The 14,560-nt window shown below is 39.8% G+C and overlaps 1 long non-coding RNA gene across 1 annotated transcript in view; it reads left to right on the top strand.

The window, feature by feature from the left end:
- Positions 1 to 5,997, top strand: part of LOC117938102 — an 11,211-nt gene extending 5,214 nt beyond the window's left edge. Inside the window, exon 3 of the long non-coding RNA XR_004655330.1 lies at positions 5,987 to 5,997. This is a non-coding gene — a long non-coding RNA (uncharacterized LOC117938102). The remainder of the gene's footprint in view (positions 1 to 5,986) is intronic.
- Positions 5,998 to 14,560: the final 8,563 nt, after the last annotated feature.

Below are 14,560 nucleotides of genomic sequence, written 5' to 3'. Positions count from 1 at the left end.
ACATGGAACAGTGGTGAACCTTCCCAGGAGTGGCCGGCCGCCCAAAATTACCCCAAGAGCGCAGCGACGACTCATCCACTAGGTCACAAAAAAGACCCCACAACAACGTCCAAAGAACTGCAGGCCTCACTTGCCTCAGTTAAGGTCAGCGTTCATGCCTCCACCATCAGGAAAAGACTGGGCAAAAATGGCCTGCATGGCAGAGTTCAGGAGAAAACCACTGCTGAGCAAAAAGAACATCAAAGCTCGTCTCAATTTCTCCACAACACATCTTGATGATCCCCAAGACTTTTGGGACAACATTCTGTGGACCAATGAGACAAAAGTGGAACTCTTCGGAAGGTGTGTGTCCAAGTATATCTGTCGTAGAAGGAACACTGCATTTCATAAAAAGAACATTATACCAACAGTAAAATATGGTGGTGGTAGTGTGATGGTCTGGGGCTGTTAGGCTGCTTCAGGACCTGACCAGGATAAAAGGAACTATGAATTCTGCTGTCTACCAAGAGATCCTGAAGGAGAATGTCCGACCATCTGTTTGTGTACTCAAGCTGAAACGAACTTGGGTTCTGCAGCAGGACAATGATCCTAAACACACCAGCAAGTCCACCCCCGAATGGCTGAAGAAAAACAAAATGAAGACTTTGGAGTGGCCTAGCCAAAGTCCTGACCTGAATCCTATTGAGATGTTGTGGTATGACCTTAAAAAGGCCGTTCATGCTCGAAAACCCTCTAATGTAACTGAATTAGGACAATTCTGCAAAGATGAGTGGGCCAAAATTCCTCCAGGACGCTGTAAAAGCCTCATTGCACGTTATTGCAAACGCTTGGTTGCAGTTGTTGCTGCTAAGGGTGGCCCAACCAGTTTTCAGGTTTAGGGGGCAATCACTTTTTCACACAGGGCCATGATGGTTTGGAATTTTTTTCACCTTAAATAATAAACACCTTAATTTACAAATTGCATTTTGTGTTTACTTGTGTTGTCCTTGACTATTATTTAAATTGGTTTGATGTTCCGAAACACTTAAGTGTGACAAACATGCAAAGGAACAGGAAATGAGGAAGGGGGCAATCACTTTTTCACACCACTGTATCTTACAGAGAGGGAAGGTGGTCTGCGGTCTCAGAAGGGGGATTTAGGAGATTTAGTTTTATTTTCTATCTTTTACCAAACTTTGCTTAGATCTAACAGTTCACCCTTTGCTACAAAAGTATCAGAAAATTCCGGTTGGGTTCTGGATTTATGGATTCAGGTTGCTGCTTCATCTAGTGACAACAACAAAACCAAGGGCCCCATTGTGTTGCTGTCATGGGAATGCACACTCACCGTAAATTGCTTTCTCTCAGTGAATATTAACTAATGAAAGGGGGAGACATGAATGCGGTACTACATTGAAATCAGGATAGATCAGGCGTCAATTACACGAAAGCCCCAATACTTATACCGGACATGTTTAAAGCAATTGTGGAATCCCACCATCTCACAGATATGTGAAGGATGGACAATCAAGGACTAGCAAGGATTACACCTTCTTTTCCACATGTCACCTCCCGTGTATTGATTATATCTTGTGCTCCAAGGAGCTGAAGGCAATGTTCCACACGATAGTAATTGAACCAGCAATACTGTCTGATCACAATATGCTGATAACCCCATTCCATTGTGATATGTTAGGAGAAAGATCTAGAAGGTGGCAATGTAATAACTCCCTTCTCCAGAACATACCTTTTGATGCAGAGTTTAGAACCATCAATACCGATTCAGTTTCGGACCTGGCGCACATTTGGCAAGCAACTAAAGATTTATTAGTGATTCTATATCTTCCCTTGCAGTCAATTTGAAGACAAAAAGAGAGGCAAGGATTGAGGAGTTGGAAGCACGTTGTAAATCTTGGGAGCAGTCTCTAAAGATGTGTTTTTCTAAATCTACACATACTCTTCTAGTCACAAGACCAGTAGAGCCAAATAATTTGCAAAGAAGGAGAGTTGAATTCATATTGCACAGAATGAGCCAAAATTACTATTTAAATGGTTGTAAACCAAGCAAATGGCTGGCTCTGAAATTAAAACAAAGCGAGTCCAGAGCTGCTATCAACAGCATTCGCACAGACCGAGGTATCTCATTGCATCCTAAAGATACCACCGTCATTTTCCAAAACTTTTATTCAAAGTTGCATAAGTTCTGCTGCAACAAAAATCCGACACAGTGACAAAAGTTCCTAAAATGGCTGAACCTGCCGTTTCTTGATCCAGAGGAGGCAGAAGAACAGGATCAACCTATAACGTAAGAGGAACTTAAATCAGCCCTAAAAATAGCAAAAAAAGTAAAAGTCCTCTTACCTCGCCCATCATCCTCAGTGGGACGGATATCAAGCGCTATTCCAAATGCCTTGCACCCCGCCTACAACCATAGGCGCATTAAGAAGCTATTACACCCTAACCATTTATGGTTTATGCCAAAGTGTCAAACTGCCGACAATGTACACAGATTACTTCATGTAATAGAAGAAGCCAAAAACCTTCCAACAACGGCAACAGTTTTATCAGTGGATGCGGAATAGGCTTCTGACCGCCTAGAATGGAATTGTTTGTGGCAAGTAATAGAGAGGCTAGGTTTGGGGGTCAAATTCTTTGACATGGTACGTACTTTATATGTGAATCCCACAATCATAGTCTCAACCAAGGGCTTGCATTCTCAGCAATTCCCCATTGAACAGGGCTTGAAACAGGAATGCCCACTCTCTCCCATGCTATTTGCGATCTCTCTTGAAAGTCTAGCCCAAGTCATAAACCAAAAAAGCATATGTAATGTCCAGACTAAATCCAATAACAACTCAATATTGTTATTTGCAGAAGATAATTTGCTGTACATCTCTGACCTTGAGGACTCAAAAAAAGATTCTTAAGATCTTCAAGGAATTTGGCTCAAAGTCTGGCTATAAAATCAAATGGACTTAATCTAAAAAAATTCTATTGAACAACAGACAAGTGACATCAGCTATAAGTGGTACAACACCAACCCAAAGCATCGCTACTACGAAAACTACTACGAAACTATAGTAAGCAGTGTTCAGAGGGATCTGGCCAATTGGTCTGTGCAAGTAAATAGCCTCAGCAAATTCCTCCTACACAAAATGATGATGGTAAGGACATGTACCTATGTACATACAGATTGCAGTTTATACAAAATACATTGTTGACATTGCAATCTAATAATACACTGCACTGACTTCAGGTGCACCATCTGAATGGTGGCACACATGACCTCTGGCAAAGTCATCTTTTGCAATGGAAGGAAGGTGCTGCATTTCATGTAAAAAACAAGTGATCCATCTAGCAAAGTGTTGATGACCAGCAGCAAACAAATACGGTAGCACCTCTTCAAGACAGTGTTGTTGCAACATTCGGTGACGCTCCCTCTCTGCTCTCCAGAATCTATGTGCTATTAAGGTTGGATTGATAAAGCAATCCATCCATAATCGGGCCTGTTGGGTGCTGTCTTGCCTTTTCCAGGAATTTTAGTATCTGCTGATGACTGTTTTCTCCCTCCTTTCAGAATTCATGAAGTAGAGCATACATAACCATTCGGAAGGCTCGCGTGGCCTTAGGCCATGCCTTTCCATTAAAGATAGATGCCAGGCCGCGAAATGATGCTCTTACCAGCTCCTCAAGGTCTGTTGAATTCATCAGTTCCCCAATTGAGCCAATGAATGACATCAGGGTGTGCATCATTCCAGGTTTGAGGACCACTGATGTCCATTGCTGTGGGTCACCTAATTTTATCCGGCAAGCAATCTTGTACAGCTGCATGTCAACTGTTATATTTTCAATGGTAAGGCTGCTGTTAGCTACCAAGCAGGATTTCTCAGCTTAGAGCTTTATCAGACGGGGTACTTTTAGCAATCTAATCCCACAGTCTGCAGTTGGCACTCTAGAAAACAGGATCCTCCAGGATTTTTCACAAACTGAGTGGCCATGGCATGTGTTATGCATCAACCTTCGGGTGTGAAGACTACAAGATCAAAATTATCACCCCTGTGAATGGGGCTAATGCACCTCTCCAGTGTGTTACATCATCAACATCATCATCATCAGTGAAGTAAAAACTTTGATAAAGACAGTAAAGGCTAAGAGGACATCCTCACAGAGGAGTGAAGAAAAAACAATATTCAAATCTAAGAAGCTGGAATCAGAGAATCTTTATTAATCTTTTTTTTCACAAAAGATTACTCAAACTCAAATTGATTATCAAAATAGTTGCAAATTAATTTAAAGTTTACTTCTAAATCGATTAATTAACTTAACAGCTCTAGTTGACTGTCGACTGAATTGAACAACACAGCCCAAATCCCCGGACTATTATTGCATTGGGTGGCAGTGTCAACATATTGTTTTTTAAAAACAAATAGCACATGATATAGCACATTTTACACTACTATGAAGACGATGCCATAAGCAGTGGATTCCAGTGTGTCGGTTCAAGCTGTTAGATACCTGTCTGTGTATGGTGTGTGAGGGCTGAGTACAGTATGTGTATCTTTGTTTGCTGCGTTGGGTTTTGCAAATATCGTACCCCTAAAGAACCTTGCTGTTCTAGTGTTACAGTTAGGTCTGAAAATAAAAATAAACAAGTTTGCCAATTTCAATTGTTTTTAGCGTGATGTCACAGTGTCTATAACCAATAGGTACGAAAGCTATATGAATGAAATGTCAGCACTCTGTTTTATATTAAAGCAAATGTCCAACAAATGTCCACTTTAAACATCCAGTATGAAATCTTTTTTATTTATTTTTTATTTCACACTGATGTCTGTTTGCTCTTAATGATGAGTAACTGAAGGTGATAGTTCTACCACAACATCACAGCAGTTAAGAGCTTCACTCAGACGCACAGTGTGTGAATGCAGGCATATTTGTAAGCATGTGTGCGTGTGTGTGTGGCAGGTGGGGGAGCATGGATGTAATATTTACATGGATCTGTCTTGCCAGACATGGGCAAGCTGCACTGGTGATGTCAGATTTTGCACAGGGGCCTCCAGTGCCTCCTCAGACGTTCAGCACTCTGACTGAGGCTGCAGGGAGCTCTGCCACTCACTGGCCTAATTCTGTCGCTCCATCTTCCTTTTCTCCTTGCGCCTGCCAGAATCTGCAATGCACGGATGAATATGCATCACTCTAAACATAGTCACACACACACACACACAAAATATGAAAAGAAACCTTAATATGTAATTAGGTTGTTGAAGTCATAGAAAGAATTGGATTATGCAAGAAAGAATTAGATTCTGAAGGTTTCAGCAGGAAGACAAATGCACCAAAGTACAACATTAAATGTCAGAGACAATCACAGAGTAGCCTGCAGCAGACTTTTTTTAATCAAATTTGTACAAAAGAATGCATAAAGAATGTTTGCAAATTATTATTATTATATAAGATAAATAAGTGAAGTGAAAATTACCACGTTTGTAACTCACACTAGTGGAAGTTAGTACTGAAGAAGATGGACATTCTGCAAAATGCTGAATGTACTACCACATTGACTTTCTGCTCACGCTGTATTAAAAAATCAACAGCTTAAAACTGATGTCATATCTTCAGTATTTTGGGGAACGTGAAAGTTTTGGCAACTTGTTGCTAGGATTCAATTTTTGTGGAAAATGGGTATGGAAAGGCTGCTAGGATAGGATATGGATCACTGACTACATCAACTTTTAACTTGGATACTTAGGCCTCTACTCCAGTGTTATTAGGTAATAAGTGATGAAACCAGTATAATGTTTGTACCCTTTGGAGAGTGGGTAAATGAATAAAGGTATATATAAAACAATCTTGTTCTTAGTCGTGATATAATAACCATATACAAAGGCTACAACGTCTGAGAAAAAAACGTCAAACACAAACAAACCGATTGCTGGTGGCACGGAAGAAAAGACGTCATTAGCGCACACTGTCATAAGGCTCAGAGAACGCGGAGCCAAATGCAGAGACGGACATATAGGGTTGAGCTTGAGGATTTAATAACATTAAGTCCATACCAATTAAAAGGAGTCCTAAATGCAGCAGGCAAAATCCCCCCAGAAGACAAAAGAAAAGAACAGGATACCAAAAACTGTTACACAGAGACAACGGGGAAGACTCCACAAACACCCTAAACAATACAAAGACATGACAACAGACAAATAAATTACAGAGTCCCCTCACTCTGACAATAGAGTGACATTTTTTGTATTTTCCCCTGGGGATCAATGAGGTTTAAATTAAATTTAACAAGGGAGTTGCTGTACTATTGCTGCCTTGCCGTTGTACTGCTGTCTCGATCGGTTTGTGTGTTTTTAGTCTATATCAATGACGTTTCACTTCCAGCTTTCTTCAGGTGCCGCCGTAAATTCCGCTGGATGTCTCTCATTTCGGCTGGTTGTCTGTCACGTTGGTTAACTGCTCCCCAGATCTCTGAATGGTAAATCGAGACAGCTATCTGTCCAATCTGAGTATCCTTTTGCACAGCTACACATGGTCCATCAAAAAAAGTTCCTTTCTGAGGCTATTGTGCAGAAACACCGTTTCTAGTGGAAGGTCTGACAGTGTGAGACTAATTTGTTTATGTCATTGTGTTTCTTTCTTCATTGTTAAGCAAAAGGAATGGCTTGTCTTAGCTTCTAGTGTAGGTTAATATTACCTGCGTTGCTTTCCATAGCAACCACCTGTGTATGTCCAGGCAGTTAGCCAGCCCAGGAGGGTCTTCTTTACTTTTAGCATGATTATTTATTTAATTAAAAAAGCATTTAAATTAGAATGTAACCAAAACTTTCATATCGCCATACTTGATGGCCGTTTTATAAAAAACAATAGCTCACTTTATCAGGACCAGAAACATTCATTCTGTTACATCACGTATCTTCATGAGTCGTAATAAGTGGAATCAGTGGAGATGACAGGCAGCAGTTCAGCCAAGTATTTTACAGTTCTGAAAAATATGTGACCCGTGTTAGAGCAGACAAAGTAAAAATGATAGACGCTGTTGGAATTACTTTTAGAATAAAGCAGCCCCATGTCAACCTTTACTGTCAGCTTGAGAAACATTTATCCTATTGAAATTTCAAGAGCTGACACAAAGAGAACGTTTACTCCACTGCGGTTATCTAACCACGTTTCAGTTTAAAGCATGGAATCCAGATTGCATGGAGTAATAACTAAAATGAGTTCTTTGAATGGGATCTGATATAGAGCAGAGCTTTGTAGTATTAATGGAAGTCCACAGAGCATGTGACATTGACATTGGACAGATTACAGGTTAATCAGATTTAGAGCTGGCGTTGAGTGTGCTCTCTCATTACTACCTATCAGAGCAGAAACACATGTGGCCATCATTATAGCCTAAACAATCTATTTGTGTCTATTTGTATGTTCTAATCAGTTTTGTTAACTGGACTGCGTTCGGCAGAGTGAGGAGGTCAAGGCCAAGGAGGTGGGGATATCCCTGCAGTAAAGGCACCACTGCGGGTGGTTGCCAAAAGGGAGTTTTGGGAAACAATGGACCCCAGGGCAGGGAAAAAGGCAAGGGGCCAGGAGTAACTTTGATGGTAGCATTGGATATATCCCAGGTCTTATTTAAGCAATAGCTCACGACAATTGTTAATTATTATGATGATGATGATTATATCAGAGCTAAGGGGTGTTGTTTGGCCCCACACAAAGCTGTGATATGTTAATCACAAAAACATATTTAAGTCTGTTTGACTCTCTTTGGTCTGTACATGAAGAATCATATGGATGTGAAAAGATGCGACAACTTGCAGAGCCTCCGCGCTGGAAACAACAGCCAGGTGACGTCATATGATGGATCGCACACCGTGAACACCATGCCGACCAAAAACCAAGCGTTATAGTCACCCTTCTGATTTAAATTGATTTATTTGAATAAATAATCATGTAAACAATAAAATGATCCTTTTTGGATTTGCTAACAGCCATACACATACCCAAATGGTTGCTATAGAATGCAGCATAAATAACTTTAGCCTACACTAGCAGCTGGCACAGGCTTTTGCTCAACGCTAAAGAAAGGCACACAATAACAGAAACTAACCGATCGAGAGCAGCAGACCAGAAACTAACTGATGGAAGCAGCAGAAGAACAGCAACTCCAATTTTCTGGGAGGTACATTTTTTGTCAATGGAGTCTTATTATACTACTTCCTCTCAATCACCGGTAGTTGTTGATGGATTTTTCTTGTTTAATTTTTTAGTCTTTTTCCTTTAGTCAGTGAGTTTATTTCAGGCTTCCATTAAAATGGCAGCATTGAGAAAGCCTCACCAAGCTGGACTGACATGTCAACCACCGGTGAAGAAAGGTTGCATATGGATGGATCATTCTTAACACTGCGACTGACTGACAGCGGCTGACAGCTGCCTCTGATGTATGGACATCCCACTACCCCTGTTACTGGAGCTGACACACTTTCCTCAAAGCTTTTTCCTCTAAAAAGGGCAAGATTGATCGAGGGCATTTAGATTTTCTGTGTGTGTGTGTGTGTGTGTGTGTGTGTGTGTGTGTGTGTATGTCTGCATGTCTGCAGGGCTTCACTATTTCAGTGAAATAATATTGCTGAAACCCCTTGGTTTTTACCTCATTAATGTTAAGATATATGGATGGTGACACTGGTCCATCTGTCCGTCCAACATTTTGGCCCAGAGTTACATAATTTGAAAGCGTTTATGATATCTTATAAGCAAATAGGTTGGTTAACTTTTAAGTCCAACATGGCAGTTTTTACGGGCCTTTATCTATATCTTCAGTGTATTGTGTTTGAGCTGCCATTTTGATCAGAAATGGGAATAAATAAATGATACCAGCATTTACAATTTCATTTGGTGAAAAAAAAGAGAGCATGATAATAAAAAAAGAGTAAAAGCACACACATGGTTGAGTGTGATTGCGTATGAAAAGAAGGGCAGAAGTAAGGTGGAAACAACAACATCATTTTTGAGTTGTAAATTATTCTTAGTAATTTTCTGGTTTATCTGTGAAGTGGAGCTATACAGCTGACTGGTGTCTTTGCTAACACTTACAACCAGAGTTTAAGCTGGGGACAGCTGTCTCATACTGCATGTATGGATTCATCACAGTTCATTAAGTAGTCTCCAGTATAAAATGTCTAAACACACCGACCAGTAAGAAAACTCAATAGGTAGATAGAGGAACACAAATTTGAAGAATCACAAAGTGTGAAACATTTTAGTCAAATTCACTCATTATATTTCCAAAAATAGTAATTACCTATTGTCTTCATAACATAATATAACATATATACTATAACAGAATTACGTTATTTGACTATAATAAACCAATATTGTAACACCTCTCCAAAATTATTTGCTTGTGTTTTTTTTTTTTTTTACATCTGTTGTGTTACTATTCAAAGTTGATCCATATAGATTTAGGTTAGGAAAAAGGTAAGTCTTTTAACAATAATACACATATAATGACCACATATAAAGAGGAGGGTCCAAGTGACCAAGATGCTCAAAAAGAAATCTTTAAATAAAAAATAATTTAAATTTTGTCAATCAAAAAGGGATTGTCAATCCCTTATTACAGTACAATAGACTTTAGTATATTATCATGACTTTAATGGCTCCTTTTAATCATATACCAGTAGCTTTACGGCCCAATGTACTCTTGATAAATTGGCACAATAGCAGAGATTGTTTGCATTGAAAAGTCATGCAATAACTTCATTAGATTTCTGTACCAAAGAGCACAATCTCCGTTAGACTATAACTATTATTGGACTATTGGTGTTGAGGTTTTGCATGTTCTGTTTCCAGTTTTATTTTAAGGTTTGTCATTTCTTCTTAGTCTGGTTTTACTTCCTGTCTTGTCTCTGTGTTTCATTTGTGTCTTATGGGTTCACTGCATTATGTGTGCTGCATGTGTTGCTGTTCTGAGGTGTCAGGTATTGCTCTAAGTTTTTTGTGTGTTTGTTGATGCATTTTGGTGTACTGTGCGTGCCTGTTCATTCCTGGCTTCCTGGACTACACGCTTTTGGGACTTCTTGTTTGTAGGTTTTTTTGCACTGCTATCCTCTTGGTTTTTGTTCTTCATTTAAATAAACAAACTCTGCATTTTTGGTCCAAGCCTAAAGTATCCGTGAGGGAATTAACCCACCACAAATGGACCCAGCAGGTGCGGAGTTTATGCCATTTTTTCACCTTAAAGACTCTGAGGGTGACCTCATGATGGGATTTTTTTTGCTTCTTAATGAGGAGGACCCTGCCTCCACTAGGCACTTTATGGAGGTTTGCTGGCAGGCTATAGCGCAGGAGTTTGACCTCCCTGTCTCCAAGAGCCTCAGCTAATGACCAGTCCTCCGGAGCTCTTGGTGCTGTGCAGCGGGCCGTTGCCCTCGGTGTTGTGCAGTGACCCAGAGTCTTCTAGAGCCTCAGCTGACCAGTTTCCCTGTGCCATCATTGACAATTGTCTCAGACACTTTGCCGGTGCACGTTGGGAGGTAGTTGTTATCCGGCACCTCAGAGACTGTGCCGTTGCCCGTTACTTCAGTAGCTAAGTTTCCATCCACTTGTCAATCGAATTATCTGAAATTCTGTAAAAAAAAAAAAAAAAAAAACTCATGCGAATAAAGCTGGTGAAAGTGTGTTTCCATCCAACACCATTAAGTTGAAAAATAACCTGTGCGTTTCGACGTCATATGTAATTTTGCAATCAAATTGGTACATCAAATTGATTTTAGAGATTTAAGGTGTTTCCATGCATTTACGCACTGAATTGCACAACATTCAAGCAAACTTTTGTAAACAAAGTTTTTCTCGACAAAATGGATTGCTTCATTTACCAACAAATGATCAATATTACTAGTATTAATTAATTACTAGTATTATTATTAGTTGTAATAGAGCTTATGTGCCAGTGACATATGTATATTAAGAAAACAACGACGCTATCAACACATCGCTATGATGATGCAGATGCAACTTGCCTTTTATTTTCCTTACGGCACTGCTGCGAGACAACTCTTTTTTTAGACATGTCTCGCTGTTTGAGCGCGTTCCATTTACTCCGGAGGACGTCCCACGGCTTGTCGTAACTTTTGTTGGCCATTTCCTTCTCGGGTTCCTGATAAATGAAATTGAAAAATTCTCTTGTCTCCTCGTTTGTCCACTTCCATCTGTCTTTGTTGACATCTGCCATGTGTGCAAACAGAGCGGAAATACTGGGATTGAATGAAGGAAGATAACTAAAACTTCTTCTTCGTTTTGTGGCAACCATTAAATGACCTAAAACTTAATCGCAATTCATTATTTCTTCTGCAGATAACGCTTCCATCAGCGTTTATCGCATAAGCCGTAATTCGACCCTTTCCGCCCTTCCTGGGTTATTTTCTATTCAATTGGACATTGGAATTTTCTTTGTGTGGGAGAGGACTTGTATATCCCTAAGGTTAGAGCAGGTTCCTCAAACCAATTATTAGTGACTTGCTTTTCATGTAAGCTACAGTACATAACATATGTGTTTCGGTCGATCCAGGATTTCACAGCCTCTTTTTGAGATTGTTGCAGCCTAACCTGTTCTCAAAGTCTGGCACGTGGGACTGCTGGGATTGGTTGAAATCAGGGGAACTCCGGTTATTGGTCAAATTTGTGAAAGATTTGCCGTGGTTGGTAAAAATTGCAAGTCACACAAAAGTCACGATGATTGGTGGAATTTACGTGAATTGGCGCAATCGCAAAGTCCTGGAGGGACACATGTATGTTCCCATACCTTTCAAATTCATATCAACATGCCCCTGTGATGCACTGTTGACTCAGAATGTATGACGTATTACTCTTGGGATATGAAAAAGAATCCTAGAGCATAGAGTATCTCAAAGCCTACTTCCCTTGCACATAGATCATCTGTAGCCTAAGACTCATGTTGTGCATACATGATAGATGTATGATGATAGTATGATGATAGTCTACTTTCCTTGTGATGCATTGTCACAGGGTGGATGACCTGTGTATCCTCTAGAGACAGAGAAATATTCCTGAGGAAATAGTAGACATTGGATCATGAGAAGTGCTGTATGTATGTTCAAATCCTTGACGATAGCTGTTAGAGCCTGTTATTTATGCAACTTCAGGAACAAGCATTATCATAAAACAGAGACATGTTGTCCCTGTTCTCTGACTAGAACAGAGATGCTTTGTATATTACACATATTCAGCATCATATCTGAGCCACTCTAACACATGCTTGGATTGCTGTTTGATTAAACTCTGGATACCTAAATTTCTATCAACAATGATGAAGTTATTTAATAAGAATTTCCTTATTTTTATATTTTTAAACAATTCCATTGTCTATTTTTAGATTGATGCCAGCACCATACAGCTGACAGATGTATAGGGATCATTCCCAACCCACTTGGAATAAAAAACGCTCTGAAGACATTGACAAAAAGATAGATGCATTATGATGATGAAAAAGAGGCTTTTAAGCAAGTGGGAGCCAAACGAGAAGAGGGAGCAAGATAAGTCGACATTTCAAAGGAATGCTTAGAAAAGGGATTTGGTACAGGAAGCAAGTATCCTGTTCTTTCAAGATTGGAGAAATCGTCTTAGGACCATAACAGATTTTGAGTTAGATCTCAGAAATTGTAAAGAGGGGACAGTTAATGTAATCACAGTTGGACAATTGTACACTGAACCAGAAAACTCACTCTTCTTAATTTTTATTTGACCACACAAAAAAAATGAAATTTGAGAGACCACACAGTCACAGCACAGGTTTGGCTCCAACTTTGAAGAGACAAGAGAGCTCTCAGAATCAGTCTTCCCCTTTTTCTTTGTGTAGCTACAGCGTCACCCCCTGCAGTTTAAGTAGTCAGCGCTGAGTCAAACCTGTCATTATTTGTAGTGCTTACAAGTAAAAGCACTACATATAATGACAAGTTTGACTTTTTACTATATTCCAGAGGGTGTGAGTGATAACGTTTTTTTTTTTTTTTTTTTCAGAGCAGCAACATTGTCTTTAGGAGGGTTTTCTGAAAATAAGCAAAATATTGTAGTTTCACCACAAACCATGCCATCCGACGAGAGAGTGAAGAGAATATTGGTTGTTCACTGAGAGCAGGTACTGCAAAGCTCACAGCACATTTCTGTGATTATGGACTTGCAGAGGTTGACATCAAAATCAGGCTTGTTCTGCCAGATGGAACACATGAGATGGGATATGAGGATGGAGGAGTTGTGAGAGACTGTCTGAAAACTGGATTTATTACACTGGATTAAATTCTGCATCCAGTGCACACCAGGAAATGCTGTTTGCCTTTCCTCCGGCATGGTTTTGGACTCTAGCAGTAGGAGAGTGTAGACCGAAATAATTGCTTTTGGATGGACGGGGGGGGCGGGTATCTTCCTGTGAAGATCGCGCCTGTCATATTAGAGAAAGCTGCCTTGGGATATGTAAAGGGTGATCTTGTTGAGAATTTGCTCAAGTACAAACCTGAATCTGAGCGTACAGTGTTTTTCTCATGACATGATTGATAATGATTCGATTTTAACCATGTTGACCAAGAAAAAGTAATTGAGATCCTAGATAAACAGCTGCAGAAGGATGTCAATAAAATGGAGGGCCAAAGAGCCTGCCTCCGTAATCAAACAATGAGCAAAAATATTCAGGATGGCCGGGCACAGCCTTCAGGACCTCAACATTATTTTGAAACCCTAAAACCCACCTTCCCAGAGACAATGAATGTCCACCAGAAGGACATTTAGAAGTACCTAACCTCATACTTCATTAGATACTGTTACTCAGGTTCTGCACAGGGTCAGATCTATTCCTGGTAAAGAAAATCATCACTCATGTACACCTGCAAACCATAATATATTTGTCCTATTTTTTTTATCCAACTTTGAGTACCTGGGTATATTTTTTTTATGACTTTTTTGGTCTTTATGCTTCCTCCTCTCTGTAAAAGAAAATCATTATTGACTGTCCCCAGACTTTACTTAAGACCAGGATTGTTACTAACCAAGCTCCAGGGAGCTTACTCCCCGGAATCCTTATGTTTTCTCAACTCAGTTTTTCTTGGACCAGGGTGGCACCCAAATTATGGTCCTTCTCAGCGTCCCGCTACACTCTACTACGCCCTACTATGCTCTGCTACGCCCTGAACTTCAACAAATATTATTTCTAGTCATAGTTCCATTATCTCTATTGTAACTACTATTGCCACTATTCATGGTACCCCCAACTGGCACCAAAAGGACTAATACTAATAGTAATTTAAAGATGTGGTGGCGTTGGATCTGGATGGAAAGGATAACTCTGGTTCACAGGTTTGTGGAGCTGAGTGTTGCGATATCGGTTTTATTTTGCATATTGTTACAACTCTACTAAAAATGTACATTTATTAACCACTGCTCTCAACTAACACCTTCATAGTTATACCATTCGTGGAGTTACTTATCACAACTTTTCACAAAATAACAGTTGTACATTTTCCCTTAAAGAAGTGAGCAGAAGATAATATTTTACTCACACTGATTTGTCAATAAA

Source organism: Etheostoma cragini, chromosome 22, assembly GCF_013103735.1.
Source record: "Etheostoma cragini isolate CJK2018 chromosome 22, CSU_Ecrag_1.0, whole genome shotgun sequence".
Classification (NCBI taxonomy): Eukaryota; Metazoa; Chordata; class Actinopteri; order Perciformes; family Percidae; genus Etheostoma; species Etheostoma cragini.
The sequence above is the reverse complement of the archived record's forward strand: the minus strand, read 5'-3'. Positions and strand labels throughout refer to the sequence as shown.